The sequence below is a fragment of the Vicugna pacos genome, chromosome 11 (genome assembly GCF_048564905.1).
Source record: "Vicugna pacos chromosome 11, VicPac4, whole genome shotgun sequence".
NCBI lineage: Eukaryota > Metazoa > Chordata > Mammalia > Artiodactyla > Camelidae > Vicugna > Vicugna pacos.
In genome coordinates, this window is record NC_132997.1 from 19,150,832 (window position 1) to 19,171,920 (window position 21,089).

A 21,089-nucleotide genomic window follows, 5' to 3' on the forward strand; every position below is an offset into this window, starting at 1 on the left:
TGACTTAGAGGCCTTGGCTAACTTCACACGGAAAGCCCTGAATGATAACCAGCAGTTTTACACTACTGAGCATGGAGTTCCCCCTAATGTGGGAGGCAGATTTACAGAACCAAGTGGCATCAGACACACTGACGGCTTCTCAGGGAGAAACTGGTGTGGCTATTCCCGCCACATGCTGTGTTCACATCCTTGATGAATCTGGAAATGTCTCTACCCTTTATGATGATGTGAAAACCCAGAATGTTGATGGTGCTGACACACAAGGCCCTGAAGTTCTCTTTGATGTCGATCCCTGGTTTTCAAGTTTGTTTTTGATTCCTAAAGGCTGTGCTCCATGTTTTCAGGACTATTTCAACTATTGCTTATGCTCGTCGATACTATTCCAGGGTTTTATATGGTTTTTAGCTTACAGTGCACTGTGCACCCTGCCTTTGTAAAACTACGGTGACGTCTCTAACATGCACCCCTGCTAAACAGCATGAACACGTGCATTTTTCCATCAGAAAAACCCCAGAGGAAAGCCCAGTTCAGCAGAAAGCAGCTAGGAGAGGATGATGCCGGTTCCTACTTTCCATAGATGTAGAAGGAATTGAGAGTGGGAAATACTGCCATCACTGACCATCTGGTATTCATAAGTGCTTAAGTGTTCAAGGGTTTAGACGGCTTTCCTCATGCTCTGGCCCACAAGGGTTGGGCTGGAGAGGAGGGGCTGGTTGGGTGGTCTGCCCAGTCCCCTGGTGGTGCTGTGTGCTTTTGCCCCTGACACCTCAGAAAAGGCAACTGAGTTTCTATTTTCTGTATGTTATTGTTCATAACCCACCCCAGCTGCACACGCAGGCAACTGTTTGTAGTCTCCTGTGGTTTCTTTGTATTTCGTTACTTGAGGTGCAGGGACTGCAGCAAGAGGTCCCAGGTCTCAGCCTACTTCAGTCCTAGAAACATATACCAATCTGCATCTAAACTTCACAAGTTTTTCTCTAGAGCACTTTTCCATAGCCTCCCTTCCTAAATACCCTTTGTTGTAGGCACAACAATATTAGGAGATTCCCAAAGCCAGAGGTAAACATGCCCATAAGGACATGCCTGGTGGAAGTAAGAGCTGCTTCTGCAAAAACAAGGACAACATTGCAACAATTTGTTACCTTGTATGCGACCTCTATGGAAATTAGGGCCGCCCCTTGAACTCTTGAACTTTTACTGTAAAACCCCCTTCCTTCTATCCCTGGCAGGTTCACTGTCTTGGAGGCACTAGCCCGCTGTGATCTCCTTTGCCTGGCAAAGAAATAAAATTCTTTTCTGCTTCATCCAAAAAAAAAAAAAAGTAAAACTTGTTAGAGACTGCGCATTCATTTTCATAAGGTATAATTTGTATATGTTAAAGGGGTGACTTGATTTATTCTCCATTCATAGCAGAGCAGCCCATCCTCTTCATTTTTCTTGCTGTCCTCTCTACAAATGTGAAACTCATCCAGGTGCATTTTGTTTTGTAAGTCATAGGCTTATTTGTGGTGATGAAGAAATCATTTCTGAAACATATTTGGAGTTGTGGGGGGCCCAGGCATTTTTGTGAGGGAACTTAAAAAGAAAGAAATGGAACATTTAACATTCTGTCAGGGCTGCTCGTTCTCCTACTTTGTGTCACAGTAATGTTTGTTCAAACCAGGCTCATTTCCTGATTCTTAAGAAGGCAGAGTGGAGTTGGCAGATGTCCCCTTGTAAGCTCACCAGTTACTCTTTAAAAGCCACCATCCTAGTTAATGAATGGGGCCCGGCTGCCGGCTCCAGAGTAAAAGGCAGTTCCCAAAAGTGCTCCCGGGCCCTGGGAGAGGAGAACAGGGGAGTCTGCATGAGGGGCAAGCATCCTGAGGATGCTGTAGAGCTGAGAGGGTTCCTCATGCACTCTTGCCCACCGACTCCAGACCTGAGCCGTTACTCAAGCCAGCGTCCTGGTCATCGGCCCCCAGCATGCTCGCTTCTCTCTGCTTGTTCCACGGTTTGCAATTTCTCAATCTTATCTTTACTGTTTCTCTTTCCCTTCCTTTTCTTCCCTCTTTCTTACTTTTACTCTCTACTGTCTTCTTTCTCCTCAACATTTATTTTTCTTTCTTCTCTAACTATTCTCATTAATTCCCCCCTTACTTTGTAGTACAGTTATTCTGTATGTTTCTTTCACCTTAAAATCTTGACCCTCTAGAACTCCTATAGTTCAGTTTCTGATTTTAAGAGAATATTTTAATATATAAGATTCTCCCAGATGTTGTAACACATTGATTCAAGGAAATAAGAAGTATAGTGAAAGGGATGGGGATGGGAAAATCAATTCAATTCAGGTCACATTGATTCAGAGGGAAATCCACAGTTTAGATGTCAGTGTTCAAAATATCGACTGATAAATCTTTCTAGTTTGTTGTTCTGGTCAGCTGTACACATTCTTGTTCACCATCAGAGCCCAGGAGTTCACTTTTGGGGGCAGGTCACCAGGTCTAGGGCTGTTAGTGTTCAACCAGGGGACCCTGGGGACTCCTCCTGCACTAGCCACACAGAGGAGGAAGGGACACTTTCTCATCAGTGCAAAGCCCCAGGGCCTTTTCTCAAGTCTATTGTACTTGGGAGGATTTGGAGGTGACTAAAAACAGCAGAAAATAAAAATGTTCCAGTCTGGACAGGATTTAATATTAACTGTTCCTAGCCTTGCTGTTAACGATCTTCCTTCCAAATTGGCTAACTCAGGTGTTAAGTTCAGAGTAGAGATTTGTCAGTATAAGAGAAAAGAAGCCCTTTTACTTAACTCAGTGGAACAGTGCTTGTCTGGGGAAGGGCTTGTATTTTAAGGCTACTTGCTAATTCTGTGCCACAGTGACGCCTGTCCGTGAGTGACTGCTTCCTGGTCTTCTCGGTGATTTTTGTTCTGAAAGAGACACTCGGAGCTCAGGTGGTGCCTGTGCCTTCTGTTTGATCTCTGCCCCCCTTCCCTGCTCAGATTGCTCTCTTCCTGGTGGCTCCCACTTCTGTGGTTGGAATCACTGGATCATTCTTTTGAACTCTCATTCCCTCCTACAAGTACGCAACAGATATTTTAAACATCTGCTGTTTACCAGGCACTATTCTTGATGCTAGGGGTTCAATAAGGGGAAAAAAATCTACAAAATCTCTGTCTTCATAGGATTTGATAAATAAGTCAGCAAACAAGTGAATTGTGTTGTATTTCATTTGAGGAGCCACACTGTGAAGGAATCACCAGGGAATGGGGAGAGCTGGGGAGCCGGCGGGGCTGCTGCTGAATAGAGGGCCCAGGAGGACTGCACAGAGCCCGGAAGGAAGGGGGCAGGGAGCAGGGGTGTGCAGATGCCCCTGCTGCGGAGATCTGGTGCAGGGCATGTGACTGGTGCATCCAAAGGCAGCAGGAAGGCCGTGTGGCTGGAGCAGAGGTGGTTAGAGAGGTCGGGGTGCGGGTGGACAGAAGAAGGCCCTTGGGCCCGTGTGGAGACGGTGCTTTAATCTACGTGAAGTGAAAACTTTCAACACAGTTTAACAATATACTGTATGATTTAAATAAGTGCCTTTTATTTTTCCTATACATTGTCACATACATCAACTAAAATTCTACTAAAGTAGAAATATCTAAAGTGTCCCCAAGAGAGACTGCTGTGTCTTATCAGGTGTCTGGTCTGCATGCCAGTTTGGGGTGGGGATCAATGTGACAGGAGACAGACTCTAGTCTTCATCTGGCCCAGATGCTTGTGTTCTGGGCCTCTGGTCTCTCAATGCAAATGCCCAGGATGGACATGATGAGTCATTTTCAGACTGATCCATGCAGCCCTGGGGATTCCTGGAGGCTCTGTTATGTTTTTGTTTTCAAACTACCATGCAAGCTTCACTTAGAAGAAAGTATCCTGAGTTTAAAAAAACCAAACCAAAATGTGGACTTGGGTGTCCCTTAGGTTTTCCAATATGAAGAATTTGCAGTCTTGTAGATTCTCAAATGACAAACTTAAAGGAGCAAAATCTCTTATTACTCAGTGCCTCTTGGTGAGTGTTCATTATCTCTTATTAAAGTGGAAGGTAGATTGTCAAATAGTCAGATAAGATGTTCAACATTCCATCCTTCAGGACTGGTGTGTTGGCTTCTATCATTGTACAGACTTAAGTGGCTAATATAAAAAGTGAATGTCTTTGCAGGTACTTCCTGGTCCCAAAACAAACTAGCAATTGAGAGAAATAACCATGATTGATGTGTAAAGAAGGGCATAGTGCTAATCTGATTTTGAAAATAACTGGTGACATGAGGGTTATATATTTTGTGTGTTAAATATACAGAAAAGCAGTCTTGTCTTATAATATGGAGATATAACTGGGAGATAACCTGCATATTTTGGGTACTTATGGTTAAAAGATATATTTTAGTTAGTTTTGTTTTCTGATCAAAGAAGTGAGAAAATTTGCTATTAAATATATTGTCTTCTTCCTTTTCAACCCAGAATCTCAAACTGCTGTTGTAGAAACTCTGAAAAAATAATCAGATGCTGTTCAGGAGGTAAGAAGATTTGATTAGGATGTCAGATCCCTTTCTCTTATTTGTCTTAAAATTGTGACAAACTGATTTCTCTTCCCATCTGCCTGCTCACTAGGCTGCCCTGTTTCTCAGCCTGCAGGGGAATCCAGGCAGGTGGAAGCGGATGCTTTCTTCCATTCAGACTTTGCCAAGAAAGTCAGCCTTGAGGTGGAACTGAATACAGGTGTCTCAGATTCTGTGTCGTTGTGTGTCCAGCCAAGGAGCTGAGCCCACAGCAGCCTCTCCAGCAGTGAGCAGGGCCACTCTGTGCAGGAGAATGTGCCTGATTGAGCTAACAGTCACATGGATAAGAAGTTTTTAATGTGTTAGAGCTTTCCTAAAATCAAATAATATTCTTCAGTTGCTTTGGTTGGATAAAGCATTAGTTTAATTTCCACAAAATTTTTTTATTCTGTTAATAAGGAAGCCAAATGTTATGACTTTTTTCCCTGCACAAATATATACCTCCTGCAATAATAGGAAACACTTATAATTGTGGTTAGCAATTGCTCTTTTGAGTATAAAATCATTTGAAAATTTTACTTACACATACTCCCACTATTCTTTTAAAAATAACTTAGCATGTGAAATTGCCAATAAGAAGAATGTTTTCTGGAGCATGGTGTAAGCAGAAAATGAAACAGTTTATTCCTCAGTTCCAGGCTCAGGTCTGTTTCTGGTTATTTTGTGACAACATACTCAGGCTATCTAGGGCATAGTGTTCATCTCTGTAAAATCAAATAGTTTGCTGATTTTTGAGACTTTTTCCAAATATAAAATGGCTTCCCTCTTCAAGTGAAGCAGCCCTGCATCATACATGAAAGTTTGCTCCTCCTGGAGGAGAAAAAAGACTATAACATTAGTTGAGAACTTCGTTTCATATGTCCATTCCTGTGCTTTTCAGAAATATGGCTAGATTGGTCATTATCATAAGAGTAAAGATTCTCTTAATGTTAATGTCATAAAACAGGTTTTCCCAGCTTCTTTTTTTAGAGCAGAAACCTACATCATGCTAGGGGACTTGGAGAGGCGTGGTGGGCTCAGCTGAATGTTAATCACTGTGTAATGATTAGCTGATAGAGAATACGATTTAGAAAAACAAAGAGTGGTAAAGAGAAATAAAGTGAGATATAATTAAGAAAAATATTTATAATGTCTTTTCATTATTTTTGTGACTCTTTTTCTGACATGACTAAGTTCTAATCTGAGCTAATGTATTAGATTTTTCTAGTTCTCATCTCCAGGCCATATCTTATTGAATTCTCTGTTATATATGATAATGCCAAAGAAAACCTGGACAAAAAGTGTTCTACACAATCAACAATGATAAAGCACATACAACATTGCTCTATATATTAAGATTCCAGCTATAATTCAAGGTAGATATTCGTGTCTATAAAATTATAGTGACTTTCTATTTTTCTTAAGCTGTGAACCAATAATAAGCAGAAAACCTGATGAACTGGGTGATTTAAAAACAGCTGATGGTACAGCTTGGAAACGCAATGGTGAAATAGACTGATTTAAATTTCACAGCTTCTCATTTCCTTGTTGCCAGTGAATTGTCTGGAAGCTAGAAAATGTAATACACTAATTGGGAGGTGACAATATTTGGAAGTAATTGAGGTCAAGCACTCAGCAGTGATATCACTTACTCTTGGAATCACTGACTCTTTGTCATAAGTTTACTTCGGGACTGGTTCTTTCTTTAGATGATGTTTGTCTGTGTCATACGAGGCTAAATAACTGGCCATAAAATGGGTTCAGGAAACCAGAATTAATTGCCAACCTTCTGTGCACCTATTCTTTTACTGTATTATCTTATGCAACACTTAGAATAATCCTTTAAAGTAATTATTATAATTGATATTTAACTGATAAGAAAATGATGTTTATAGGATATAACTAGCTTTAGGTCAAAAAACTGATAAAAGGGTGAGAGCCAGGATTTGAACATAGATCTGTTTGACTTTATACCTCATGTTATCTCCACTGTGATAAAAGCTGTACGTTTACATGGGTCATTGCCCTGTGGCTGCTTAATACCATCTCATGCCAAAATCATCAAAGGATGAGGTGACACGTTTACATTATTCTATTATATTTATACCATTTATAAGAGTCTGATGTCAAGATGCTTCAGAGGCATAGAGAGAAACCGGTCAGGTCACCTGTCCATGTTTAAGTTTTATCAGAACTTTGCCATGCTAGCTCTGGTGCTTCATTACTGTTTAAGAAACCTGACCATTCTGTTTTTCCTGTAAAGCACCTTGCTTCTTAGTTACTAGATGACAGTCTTTAATCTCTGTAAATTTCCCCTGCAGAAGGAAATGGGGGGTTTTAAGCCCATTTTCTCTGTGTGAATAATAAACGTGAGAGGTTTCAGCGCCCTCCAGGGCTGCCTGCCCTCTCTGAGGTGGTGATGCAACGCAAGACCCAGGCCCACCCAGCCAGGGCGTGGAGCCAGGTGCCGGGCTCCCTCTGGGGTTTTCTTCAGATGCCAGTTCAGGCACCTCTTCTCTCAGTCTGAGCAGCACACTGGTATTTGTTGAATGGGTTTTGACTTTGACTCTCTCATTGTAACTAATAATTCTGAGAGCGCCATATCCCTGGAAGAAGCATGGCTCTTAAAGCCTTTCCTCAGCTGAAAGGAGTCAAAGGTTGCAGTGATGCTCAGAGCAAACCCAGTCAGCACTCACATGAAGAGAGAGAACTACTGTTGCTCCTTGGGTGCTTTTACAGATGCGCCTATGGAATTAGGAAGTTTTAAATTAAAACTACTTTCTTTACACCTCACTTACTGATTATTTTAATTTTAAATAATTTGCTCTGAAAATCTGCTGTGTCTAAAGAGTTATTTCATAAAAGTGAAATAGGATTCTCAGTTCTGTTCTTTTATTCTTTGGCATTTGAAATACCATTTATAAACTGAAAATTCTTTTACATTTTCACAGTATATAAATATTGTAGCCAAATGTCATTCTCTAGAAACATTTGCTCCTACCTTAAAGATTAACATATGGTAGCAAAACTGGTTACCACCCAGTTTTTCATTTGTTTTTTGCTTTTGAAATTATATATAAGATGTGTGCTTTCAAGTATTTTCCTAAAACTCTTAGCACCTTTCTAATTTAAATGGACATGTTGAAAGGTAAATAGAATGAAGTTTGATCTTTAAAAACTCCAACTTTGGGGCAAGAATTGATAACATCAAGCAATTTAAAGTTAGGTCTACCCACACATTATGATATTTATTAATTGTGAATAGCCACATCTATGACAAAGTGCTGGATAATTAAAAGAAATTAAATAAGATCAATACTCTCTTATCACATATGTTGTATAGTTTATATGCAAATACATTCTCAAAGGTTAGAAAAATGCTTCTGATTTGAGGGGAGTGGCAAAATCCTATCTCATTCCAGTTTTAACCTTCTTTGAAATCGGCTTTAATCTCTTCCCCTGGGGTCCTGCTCTGGTCAGTCCCCCCGGGCCCTCTCAACCTTGCAGTGCCTAACTGGGCTGCAGACTTAATCGAGGGATTGAATATTCTTTTCTATTGGTTCTCCTTTTAAAGTATCTCCTATAGGGCTCTGTATACAACAACCCCTCAGTAAAATGTATTATCAGCTTCAGAAACATCTTTATTTAGGAAGAAATCAAGGAAACACATGTGACTAATGAGGAGCAGCCTGGTCAGTGGTACTTGAGGGACTACTCACATGTGTCTTGGCAGAGACAGGATCAAAGAGTAAAAAAAGAATTGCTCAGATCAAAAGAAAGGTGTGGGGAATACAATTCTGAAGAAATAGAAATGGAGACATGAAAACAAGTCACTTGAATTTTATTAGAATTTATTAGTTATATCAAAATGTTGGAAAAATCATTGTTTAATGTTAAGTTCCTGATAAACTGTAAGGCAAAAAAGGATAGAATCCATATAATTTAATTATAAACCCACAAAACCACAATTCACAAGACAAGCATACAGCTAAAATATAGACCAGAGTAGGAAACAGAGGGGTTCAAGAAGAGAGGCAAAGGCGTGGCTGAGGCCCCAAAACACGGGTTACTCTTCCTTGAAGTTTACCTCAGACTCTGCTCTTTCTTAGGTGCTTGATAAACACTTTGGCTCAGTGAGCGTGGGGAGGATGAGATGTGGCTGGGGAGGGCGAGGTGTGGCCTCAGAGAGTGGAGTGAGGCGTGGCTGGGGAGGGCAGAGACACAAGGACACCCTTGTGGAGGAACCAGTTTTGAAAATGGGTAACACTTTGGCAAAGTGTTCAATATAATGCATTAAGAAGCAGACAGGATTTTTCTGAAAAGTATTTATTTTATGGAAACTCTAAGAGAAAAAAATTAGACATTTTAGTGTTAGAAATAAAGAAATAAGAGAAACTATTCTGTCAATTTTAAGAATGAAAAGCAGCAGGCACCTGGAAAGCAGTTACAACTTGAGATGAGAATATGAAAGAAGCATTAGAGGTCACACAATGTTTTTCTTTGCTCCGGGGCCATAGGGCTTACCGTGAAATGAATCTGTGTGTTTGCTCTACAGAGCCTTAGAGGGTATGAAGTTCCTTTCTGTTGGGCAACGTTGGTAATGATCTGGGGAGAAAGGCAAATTGTTCAAGCAGCTGATCTAAATTGATAACTGGCCGATAAAAGTTCTTAGCTTATAAAGGATGTTTATCTTTCACTGAACTTTGTTGGACATCTGTTGATGTTCTATGTGCAAGGTAGTTGTGGTAGGTACAGAAGGAAATACAAAGAATTGTAAGGTCCTGGGCTTTTCTGTATATATGAAATGATTTGCTTGATGTGATGTGATTTTGTCAAGGTATTTAGTGTATGTTGCACTACAGAATTAAAATAAAAGGGAACTGTTGGGAAATTGTAATTAAGGACAGCTTTTTAGGAAAGGTGCAACTTAGATCAAGTCCTCAAAGTCATCACTTCTGAACAGAGGGAGGGAAGAAGAGAGAGTATTGCAGATGGAGAAGAGAGTGAAGATATAGAAGTAGAAGTGAATGTGGTGTTGAGGCAGGGAGGACACTGACAGGTGCAAGGGTCCTGGGGCCATGAGAGGCTGCTCACTCCATTCCTCCAGCATCTCGGTCCCCCTCTGGTGCTCCTGCCCGTCCTGCCACCCCGCAGCCCCACAGCCCTGTGTCAGCCCAGCCCCAGCCCAGCCTCAGCCGTGTCGGGTCACCACAGCTGTCTCCCAGCAGATCTCATCACTTCCAGTCCCAACCCCTCCTGATCTTTCCCCCACAGTCCTCCAGAACTTTCTTCCTGAAATTCAGATTTATTTGTATCCAATGTCTGCTCAGACCCATTTGATGACTGCTCATAGGCTCTGAGAGAAGAGTCAGACTCCGGAGTTTGACGGGCAAGGCTTTCCCTTGCCATCCCTTGCCATTAGCCTCATCCCTCGCTATTTCCTGCCTGTTTAGTTTGTTCTAGCCTTGAAAAGACAGGCAGGTCTTCTGAAAACTTTAGCATTCTTCCTGTCTGCCTTTTACACTTTTTTTCTTCTGCACTCCTAGTGGCCTTTTTAATCCACTGAATTTCTATTTCTTAATCTAAACTCATGTCAAACTTCACTCCCTCTTAGACACTTTCCCAGAGAGGCCTCAGTCTAGAGACTCCTTTTGATGTCTCTTCTGGGATCCCTACACTTGCCTTACTTTCCCATGATTGGCGCCTCATGCATGTCTCAGAGGCAGTAGGGTTCCTTAGAGCTAAGACTCTCCATATTCTGTTTGCCCCTCCAGTATCTAACATAGTGCCTGACATTTCTGGGCAGATCAGAAAATGTTTGATGAATGAATAAACTTACTGGTGACCACGCTGACTCAAGCAGAGGTGCTTACTGGGGAGAGGTGGAAAGTTTGCTTATATTCACAACATAGTGATTGAGTATTGGGCTCTGAGCCAGTGTGCCTGGGCACAAATCCCAGTTATCCCACTTTTAACTGGGGAACCTCAGCCATGCTTTTTATTCTCTATGCCTTAATTTCCTCATCTACAAAATGGGGATAGTAATAACTCCTGTCTCATAGGTTTCTGTGAGATTTAAATGCATTAATTTTCATGAAGTGCTTAGAAGAACTCCTGGCACATGGTAGGCACTCAAAATGTTAACTGATATTTTGTCATTATTATTGTCATGTCTGAGCAGTACTCTGGCTTCCAGAGTTGCCTTCTTAGCACAGTTGATCCTCATCAATTAGAGATTCTGTATTTGTAAGCCTGACAACTAGCTAGAATTTATTTACAGCCCTGAAACCACTGCTTGCAGGCCCTTTACTTCATTTGCAGACATGCGCAAAGTGGTGAAAAACTTGAGTCACCTGGCGTGCGTCTTCCCCAGCCACGGTGGGATGAAGCAACACTCTGCCTTCTTGCTTCAGCTAATTCTGTAAATAAATGTCTTTTCTGCTGCCTATTTAGTGCCACATTTTCCACCTTTTTGTGCTTTCTGCTGATGACTTGGCCATTTAAAATGCCCCAAGCATAGGGCTGCAGTGCTGTTCAGTGTCCTAGGTGCAGGAGGGCTGCGGTGTGCCTTACAGAGAAAGTGTGTGTTACATACAATGTATACATTTAATACAATTTAAATATATTTATTATATTATATAAGGTGACTTTAGAAAATGTAGCTGGAGGCTTGTGGGAACTGAGCACTTTTTCCCCAGAAGCAGCGGTTCAGTGCTCACTAATTCATTGTTCTCGTTGACTTCATACAACATAACTGAATAAGGGGAGCCGACTGTATCCCATTGAACCCTCACAGTAGCCCTTGGCAGTAGGCAGGGGAGGTAATTAGGGTATCCACTTTTTTACAGGCTATTAAAGACCTTATGAGCCAGGTAGAGTATTTATAATGTTTTATGCTCAACATAAGAGCCATGAGTCTTTGAGCAAGGATGTACCATGATGAACTCATGTTTAAGGACCTTGTGAGAAAATGTCATATGATAAGAAGAGGGAGACTAGAACCAATCAGGAGGACCAGATCCTAAAACTCTCAATTATGAAGTGGGGAGATTCTGAACTAAAGTGTTGATGTGATAAAGAAAAAGTAGCAGCCAAAGGCTGAACTAATGTATTTGGTAACCATATCTAGAGTATAAATTTAGGCTTTGGTTCTCCAAGTGTGGTCCCTGGAGGAACAGCATCAGCATCATCTGGGAACTGGTTAGAAATGCAAATTCTCAGGCCCTGCCCCAGGCCTACTGAACTGGAGACACGGGGTGGGGCCCAGCAGTCTGTGAGTAAACAACCCCTCCAGGGGATTCCGCTGCACATCAAGTTTAAGAGCTAATAAGTTAGAAACATTAATCAAAGCTACTGCCAAGCCTCGAGAAAGTGCAAGGCAGTGAGGTGATATTTATTTATAGGATAAGATGCATTGTAAATATAAAGAAAAAGGAAAGTAATCAAATAGAAATATTATGTCAATTTTTCCTCAATAAAAGATAAAATTTAACAAAATAGCAATCATAACTATGCAGTCACAATATGGAAGTGAAGTATTGTTGAGAGGGGAAAACTTGCAAATCAGCAGTACAGAGATGAGAGATTTAAGATGATAAAATTGTTGATCTCCTCTAGCACAGAAAGAGAGGATTGTGGGCCAAGGACAGAGTCTTGGGAATTACTACAAGTTTGGTACTGTACTCCAAAAAAATTCAAATGAGAGAAGAGAGAAGCAAATGCAGAGAGAGTGTAAAATTATAGAAGCCAAGTGAGGAGAGGATTTTAAGAAGGAAGGAGTGAGAAATAGTTTCTCAGTCTTTATAAAGGCTAAGTTGGAGCTGTAGTGTTGGCAGTGAGAACACGAGGGTCACCAGGACAGCAGTTCCAGCCAAGTGGCAGCAGGGTCAGAAGGTATAGCTCTGCCCCTGTGGGTAACATTCCCAAGCCATTGCATTTGATTTTCTGTGAGCTTTGTTGTTTGGAACTTTTATGATGTTGGAGGCTAGTTGGGTATTGACGTAGCTGGGAGGTGAGACACTAAGCTGTTTGCGTGGATCATCAATGAAGGGAAGCTGTGACAGACTGTTTTCCTTCCTTGCACTAACTCAGACACTTAAGGAATGTTTTGCTTTGGAGTATAGTGCAGGACCTTGCCACAACGCAGGTCATGGGAGAGAAAATTCAGAAGATGTGAGGGAACCAGAAAGGCTGTTTATTTCCATTTTTTTCTGACTCCTTTCCTAAACATGCTGTTTATTACCTCCACTCTGGTCATTCACTAATGATGGTGACTTTAACCTTTCCATCAATCAGATTATCAACTGCTGCCATAGGAGTTTAAAGTTACCCAGCCAGTTATGATTTCTGACTTATCCCTCTCCTCTCCACCTCACATTTCGCATCTAGGCAGTGAAGGGTTTGGAAGTGATTTGTCATTTCCATTCCAGTTCAAAAATATTACAATTTCAATAGCTCATCGTTTCCTTTGTAAGGATTCCAGAAATGCTATTTTAGTGCTCTGGGAGAAATGCGTTTCCATAAAATGTTCTCATTTAAGGCACCCTAGGTATGTTATTTACCAGTTACCGTATTTTCTGATATTCCCTTATTTCTTGAAATTCCTTTTCAAAGTTGAAATTTTCTTTTTGAATTGCAAAGGAGAGTTTTATTTATTTTGTCCTTGTGATAATTTGAGTTTTTCCCAAGAATTTTTATATTTTTCTTTCTTAAGAATTTTACCTTTGAGACTATTTTATTTTTATTTTTCAAAACGTTTTTATTGATTTATAATCATTTTACAATGCTGTGTCAAATTCCAGTGTAGAGCACAATTTTCCAGTTATACATGAACATATATATATATTCATTGTCACATTTTTTTCTCTGTGAGCTACCATAAGATCTTTTGTATATTTCCCTGTGTTATACAGTGTAGTGTTGTTTATCTATTCTACATTTTGAAAGCAAGAATAAACAAATGGGACCTAATTAAACTTACAGCAAAGTAAACCATAAGTAAAACAAAAAGACAACCTACAGAATGCGAGAAAATTTTTGTGAATGAAACCGACAAAGGCTTGATCTCCAGAATATATAAGCAGCTCATACCACTTAATAAGAAGCAACCAAACAACCCAATCCAAAAATGGGCAGAAGACCTAAACAAGCAATTCTCCAAGGAAAACAAGCAAATGATCAATAGGCACATGGAAAAATGCTTAATATCACTAATTATCAGGGAAATGTAAATCCTTTTCAAAGTTGAAATTTATTGTACTTTATTTCTGTGCATAATCTTATTCTATTTTAAAATCTGAGTTTATTTTCCTATAGAATAATAACATGTATTAGCTTATTGGAAATCTGGAATCTCACTGGTTTTCTCCAAAACCTAAGACTGGTCAGAATTTACAGCTTGAGAAATAAAGAGTTAAGAAATAAGTATGTGTCTGTGAAGAGTAGAATTCATATTTTACAGCTATCTAGATGTATCCTAACTTGCCAGTAATATGGCCTTAGAATTTAGCAGAACTTGAAAATCTGAATATTAGAGAAAATGAATTACATAGGAAACATAGTGAAGTTTCAAAGATGAGCAAACTTAACTTTTCAGCAGAAGCTTTCCATGAATATATCTTAGCTTTCTTTTTGATAGTTTTGGCCTTAATATTATAGTAATGTTTCTTTTTCTGGGAACCAGATACTCTTTATTTTGAAAATACTTTGTTGAATGTATTATTTTTAATGGCAGCTTGTATTTTGTGATATTCAAGTGATCAAGCAATTTATAAGAAATAACTAACATCACCCACATGTAAGATTATACAGAAATGAAAGAATTTTGGCTAACTTATTGTACACAATTGTTCAGCCAAAGTGGATGGCAGACTCTACCACTTATGCTAATTTACAGGTTTGAAGCAATATTTTAAAAAAATAATGTCAAATTTGGTGATATGTAAAATAAAATACTTAGTATGCTGAATAAAATAGATTTGTCATCTTTCCTCTGGTACTTGCCCCAGGACCTGGTCACCCACCAGTTGGTGGGCAACAAACCTGGGGCCACCTGGACCCTGACTCTGCTCATCAGTGAGCTGGTATTAGCCCCAGCATTTCCCCAGCTTCTGCAGTCAGCTCTCTTGTGACCCAGTTCTGCCAACGAGTGGCCAGCAGCCTGTGTACAAGGCAGAACCTGGCATCTAAGTGGACCAGGAATCAATGAAGCCTACCCACATAGCCAGCCCACCACAATAGAATGATCCATCCCTCATAGGGGGAACATACAGCATAGAGTTTGCATAATGAGAGGGGAGTGTGCTGCTGGGACACAGGATGTCTCCTGCAGAGGGACCCCTCTGCAAGGTCCTGAAATGCAGCTACTGTACCAGACACATAAAAATAAAAACAGAAAGTTAGGCAAAATGAGGCAGCAAGGAACATGTTCCAGACAAAGCAACAAGATAAAACCCCAGAAGAGCTAAGTGAAGTGGAGATAGTTTACCTGAGGAAGAGTTCAGAGTGATGATGGTAGAGATGATCAGAAACTTGGGAGGAAAATGGATTCACAGAACAAGAAAGGAGTTTTTACAAAGAGTTAGAAAATATAAAGAATAACCAAACAGAGATGAAGAATATGATAACTGAAGTGAAAAATACACTAGAAGGAATCGACAGTAGACTAAATGATACAGAGGAAGGAATCAGTGAGCTAGAAGACAGAGGAAATCACTGATGCTTAACTGAAAAAAGAGTAATAAGAATGAAGAGAAATGATAGTTTAAGAGACCTCTAGAGCAGCATCAAGCACACTAACAGTCACATTATAGGGGTACCAGAAGGAGAAGGGAGAGAGAAAGGGACTGAGAACATATTTGAAGATGTACTAGCTGAAAACTTCCCTAACTGAGATAGGAAACAGTCACCCAAGTCCAGGAAGCACAAGAGTCCCAAAGAGGAGCACACCAAGACATATTGTAATTAAATTAATGACAAAACTTAAAGATAAATGGATAATATTGAAAGTAGCAAGGAAAAATCAACAAATAACAAACAACAGAACTCCCATAAGGCTATCAGCTGACTTTTCAGTACAAAGTCTTCTGGCCAGAAGTGAGTTACACAACATTTAAATTGATGAAAGGGAAAAACCTACAACTACAGATACACTGCCCACAAAGTGAGCATCTCATCAGTAAAGGCAAACATATAGTAAAGGTAGGAAATCATCCACACACAAGTAGGACAGTTAAAAGACAAAAGTAGTAAAGTCACCTGTATCCACAATAAGCAGTTAAGGGATACAAACAATAAATTAGATGTAAAATATTATATCAAAAACAATAATCATGAGGGGAAGAGAGTACAAATGCAGGATTTTTAAAATGCATTTGAAATTAAGAGGTCAGCAAACTTGTAACAATCACATGTATATATTGCATGCTAAATAAAAACCTCATGGATACTCACTTTGGCAGCATGTAGATACTGAAATTGGAATGCTACAGAGAAGATTAGCATGGCTCCTGCACAAGGATGACATGCAAATATGTGAAGCATTCCATATTTTTTGGAGTTTGAGATTTGTGAATTTTAAGCACTATATATAAAAATAGATTTCAAAAGCCAAATTTATTCTGTATAGCACAGGGAATATCAATATTCAATATCTTGTAATAACATTTAATGAAAAAGAGTATGAAAATGAATATATATATATATATATATATGCATGACTGGGACATTAGGCTGTACACCAGAAGTTGACATATTGTAACTGACTATACTTCAATTTAAAAAAAAAACAAACAACCTCATGGTAATCACAATCTAAAAATATATAATAGGTACATAAAAAAAAAAGGAATCCAAACATAACATTAAAGATAATCATCAAATCACAAGAGAAGCAAACAAAAGAAGGAAAAAGGAACAAAAAAAGACCCACAAAAACAACCCTAAAACAGTTAACAAAATGACATTAAGGACATACATATCAATAATTAGTTTAAATGGAAATGGGCTGCATGCTCCAATCAAAACACATAGAGTGGCTCAATGGATACAAAAATGACCCATATATATGCTGCCTACAAGAGACTCACTTCAGATCTAAAGACACACAGACTGAAAGGGAGTGTGTTTTCACTCCCAAAGTGTTTTCACCCAAAATAAGCATAATACATTCTGTTCAAGTGCACGTGGAACATTTTCCAAGATAGATCAGATGCTAGGCCACAAGTCTGGGTAAATTTAAGAAAAATTAAATATCAAGTATCTTTTCTGACCACAGTGCTACAAGACTAGAAATCAAGTACAAGAAAAAACTACCAAAAAAAAAAAAAAACAAACAAAACCCCAAACCCACAAATATGTGGAGGCCAAACAATATGCTGCTAAACAACCAATATATCTCTGAAGAACTCTAAGAGGAAATTTTAAAAAATACCTGGAAACAAATGAAAAGGAAAATATAATGATCCAAAACCTATGGAATACAGCAAAAGCAGTTCCAAGAGTGAAGTTTATAGTGATACAAGCTTGCCTCAGGAAACAAGAAAAATCTCAATAAACAACCTAACCTTACACCTAGAGGATTACAAAAAGAAGAACAAACAAAACCCAAAGTTAGTACAAGGAAAGAAATCATAAAGATGAGAGCAGAATGAGATGAAATATAGACTTAAAAAATAATAGAAAAGAGCAATGAAACTAAGAGCTGGTTTTGCAAAGATGAACAAAATTGATAAAGCCATAGCCATATTCATCAAGGAAAAGAGAAGGGCCCAAATCAATAAAATTAGAAATGAGAAAGTAGAAGTCACAACTGACACCACAGAAATACAAAGGATCATGAGAGATTACTACAAATACATGCCAATGAAATGAACAACCTAGATGAAATAAACAAATTCCTAGAAACGTACCATCTTTTAGGACAGAACCAGGAAGAAATAGAAAATATGAACAGAACCAGTTACCAGCAATGAAACTGAGTCAGTAATAAAGGGAAAAATAATAAAAAAAAAACCCTACATACAAAACTCCAGGACTAAATGGCCTCAAAAATGGATTCTATCAAACATTCAGAGAAGAGTTAACCTATTCTTCTCAAACCATTTTGAAAAATTTCAGAGGAAGGAACACTCCTGACCTTGCCAGCATCACCACGAAACCACAACCAAAGATATCACACAAAAAGTAAAATTATAAGCCAATATCACTAATGAACATTGATGTAAAAATCCTCAGCAAGATAGTAATAGAGTGAATCCAATAATACATTTAAAGGATCATGAACCATGATCAAGCAGGATTTATCCTAGGGATGCAAGGATGGTTCAACAGCTTCAAATCAATCAATGTAATACACATGAACAAACTGAAAAATAAAAACCATATGATCTTTTTAATAAATGCAGAAAAAGCTTTTGACTGGATTCAGCATCCATATATGATATACACTGACACACACACACAATAGACTATTACTCAACTATAAAAAAGAATGAAATTCTGCCATTTGCAACAATATGGAAGGACCTGGAATTTATTATGCTTATTCAAATAAGTCAGAGAAAGACAAATACTGTATGAAACCACTTATACTTGAAATCTAAAAAATAAATCAAACATGCATATAATAAAAAGAAGCAGAACCACAGATATAGAGAACAAGCTGGTGGTTATCAATGAGAAGAGGGAGGTAGAGAGGGGCAAAATATTTTTAGGGGATTAAGAGATACAAACCACTATGTATAAAACAAATAAGCTACAAGGATATATAGTAGAACACAGGGAATATAGCTAATATCTTACAATAGCTGTAAGTGGAACATAGCCTTTAAAAATTGTGAGTCACTGTTGTATGCCTGAAACTTACATAATATTCTATTTTTATTATACCTCAATAAAAATATATTTTTAAATTGAGTTTTGGAAAACTTTACTAGAATTTACTTGAATGTGTTTCCTCAAGTAATTTTTTATATGTTCCCATAAAAGGGAAAATGAGAGCATTATTTACATTCTAGGATAACTCAAAAAATACTTATTAATTATTAATGGTCACTTTTAAGGCTATTCTGGAAAAATGAAAATACTCTATATAGTTTACTAATGCAGGTTCAGGAAGAAATTTTGAATATTTGTACTTTCTGGATGAATTTGGGAGCTAGATTTTTGGCTTGTGATTTCTTGTAGCATTGTAATTGGAGAGTGGAATTAACTCTCAGGATATTAGTGATTGTTTATTAAAGTTATTCCTTTTGCTATGGGCTATTTAGAGAATATATGGCCTAATTTCCCAAACTATGGATTATAATACTGTAGTCTTGTGTGTAGACATTGGTGAAAAATAGTAACTTAGATTTTTTTTAAATATAGGTATGAATACCTACATTTACATATAAATAATAAGAGCCTCACAATTTTGCCTGTTTAAGGTGTGTTATATTCCTTAATTAGTTGCACAGTAAATGAGCGTCCCTTGCAGCTTCCTTGTGCAGTAAGAGCTACCTGCTGTTCTTTGATTACAGGGCAGTAAGGGCCTCCTGGCAGGGCCGTGTCTCTGAAGGTGCAGCTTCTCTTTAGCTCTCATTGAGCAGCATAAATGACCTTCAGCAGGTGAAATGTTGTAGTAAATACAGCGTTTTTAGGGAAGAGGTAATGGGTTAGGATTAAGACTGTTAAGCTTAGACCTTTCCTATTCCCGTTAGAAAAAAAACTACTTCTGAAGATTTTGAGCAAATACACCCATAGCACCAAAATACTTCATTTATAGTAAATATATGCATTTCTGTCTTGTCTGCCCGTAGCTTTTCCACTGCAAATGGGTTAGGTATTTGTTTTGGATTTATAAATAGTAAAGAGATTTGATAGGGTTTTTTTTTATTTTGTTTTGTTTTTGATTTAGTTTTTGACAAGCAAGATACAAGTTTAGTTTCACACTTCATATCATATTTATATTACCTGTTAACTATTCTTCCTCAGTAGATAAAGAGCAGGTGTGCAGGGTCAGCTTCAGGCTTCCACGTGGGGAAGATAGTAATGTCTGTGTCTGTGGGCTGTGGCTCTTTACGGCGGCCTCTATTGGGATCATCTTTGAAAAGCCCTGGGAAGCTCTGGAGAAACAGTTCACAGCACGAGAACTCGCTCCCTCTCATCTTTTCAGTCCAGCCCCCACTGAGCAGTTAGTTCCCAGCCTGTGTGAGCAGCTGCCTGACACTGCAGCTTCGCACAGCTGGAGTCTGTGCTGCCTTCTCTGGTACCTTCTCTTGTTTCTGTTCTCCTCCTTTTTCTCTACCCATTCCTCTTCCTTCTCTTTTATTTTTACTCATCTATTATTCCTATTTAATTTACCCATAGGGCTTTCCCCTTTGATTTGGGTAGCAAAGCATTTTTTCCCTTAAACTGTTCTGGTAAATTGCATGCCTTGGGAGAGCTGGGCACCATTTGGATGTGAGGGTGACTCATATGTTGGCACAGTTGCTCTCAGCTACCTTGACAAATTGTGGAGAGTCCAAGGTACCACTTTCTGAAATGCCTCGGGTCAAATATTTGAATTAGAGTGAACATGATATAAGCTGTATTCATGCACATAAGACATACGCCCATGGCCATATAAATCACAAGTATCTCACATGATCCTATTGAAGATCTTTTTAGAGATTACCTCTTAAAGGAAGTGACTAACTTTAAAACTTAGAATCTAAAATGTCTTTAGGGAACATTCTACTACCAGGTGTTACCAGGCAGGGAAGAGAGTAGCGTATCTTGGAAGTAAGTTGGTTCGTCACTCAGAATTGTCTCCCCTCTCCTCAGGGGTCTACTTGTCTTCCATGATTTCATTCAAGGATTAGACAAGGACCTTAGGACTTTATGGTAATGTGTGTCACCACTCTGAAATCTGAGGGTGGAGAAGAGGCGACACATACAAATACTGATAGTATCTTCCCATGGAGGGATCTTTTGAAAGTATTATAACCAAACAGATATATTTTGCTTAATTTTATCTTTTTTTTTGGCATTTTGAGTATTCCTTTTTTATATTTATCTCTGATGTCTTTGTTGCCCCTCAGGAAGTTTCTGACATGAAGTCTGAGGGTCAGACCACTGTCATTCAGCAACTGGAACAGACCATTGAGGATCTGAGGACCAAAATAGCTGAACTAGAGGAGTAGTACCCTGCTGTGGACATGGAGGTGGCAACTGGCCCTCACGGGGTTCAGAATGCAGTGGCACCTTCAGAAGATGTCTGTCTGGAAGCTCTCAGGTTAGGAGAAAAGGGTTTGACAGGCAAAGTCAATCCAGACATCCCCGAAAGAAGAGGGCAGGATTCTGACCCTCCCTTCTGTTAGTGCCCGACCAGAGTGTCCCCCAGGCCCACCTGGGGCTGAAAGTGGAGACTCAGCGGTGCCGTCCTCACCTTCTGGACCTCAGACAAAATTCTGTTCAGAGATACCTTTGATTGTGTCTCCAAGGCAAATTATCTGTACAGCTCAACACACATCAGTCCAGCCAGACTCCACCACCTCTACCCTTTCCCTGAATT

General features: G+C 39.1%; 1 non-coding gene and 1 pseudogene across 1 annotated transcript; both read left to right on the top strand.

Annotated features, from left to right (window-relative positions):
• The window catches only part of LOC140699882 (formin-2-like), a 72,281-nt pseudogene that overhangs the window by 41,095 nt on the left and 10,097 nt on the right, over nt 1-21,089 (top strand).
• Nucleotides 16,005-16,107, top strand: LOC140699960 (U6 spliceosomal RNA). Its single transcript, XR_012078186.1, has one exon. It is a non-coding gene; the product is annotated as a U6 spliceosomal RNA (small nuclear RNA).